We start from the raw sequence: 932 nt of genomic DNA on the forward strand, positions 1-932 counted from the left end.
GTCTCAAGCAGGAATCGCAGACACTTTTAGGGGGCCCATATAACACCTCTGAACCTTGCAGTTAAGAAAACTGAGGAGGAATCACGGTAGTTTTGCATTGTTTTGTCTTGATTTGATTATAAGTAGAGACACAAGGCTGTAAACATTTTCCTGCCATTTTTAAAATCGGGGCTGGTGTTGTCTTTGCATATCTATTTTGCACTGGACCCCATAATCTATGCAGTGGTTCCTGTTCCTGAAGTCTTGTTTGTAGCCAGCCACAGCGAGAGGAGTTTGAACAAACCAGTTTATTTCACTGTCAGGTCTTCTTCTTGTTATTGTTCTTTGTTTTTGTTTGTTTGTTTTATAAAGATTCGATTTTAGGATTAGATCAAGTGAAGCATTTGGCCCAGGACTTCACCTTCTGTAATGGCCTCTACTAAAATTTGTAATTAATAGTTGGTCTAATTCAGACCTGTCCTTTACATTTCTTCTGCCTACAGTTAAGTTCTTCAAAATAGTTCTTAGAGGCAGTAGCAAATGCTCTTTTACTTCAAACATCCCGTTTACCAAAACTCAACCTTTCCACATTCACGCTTCAGCCAGTAGACAACAGAAAAGCTTTGTGGCTCTCATCTTTTTGATGTTTTCTTGAAAGGGCAAAATTTTTCACAAGCGCTAAATTTTAGAATCGAGCAAAATCGGCAACCCAAGTACTCGATCTGTTTCTTTAAAAAAAAAAAAACAAAAACAACAACAACAACAACAACAAAACATTCGCCTCTCCTTAGGTCCTTCCAGCACAAGGGAAGAGTCCGGGAAATTTTTCTTCTCCTCATATCAACTAAAGCAACGCCCACTGCAAAGCGCACTAGCTTGGTTTCCAAGGAAACGCTCAATTCCGGCTAGTCGTACACGCGCCGGAAGTCACCGTTCCCACTTGCGGCACTGCC

This window comes from Mus musculus, chromosome 18, assembly GCF_000001635.26.
Source record: "Mus musculus strain C57BL/6J chromosome 18, GRCm38.p6 C57BL/6J".
Classification (NCBI taxonomy): Eukaryota; Metazoa; Chordata; class Mammalia; order Rodentia; family Muridae; genus Mus; species Mus musculus.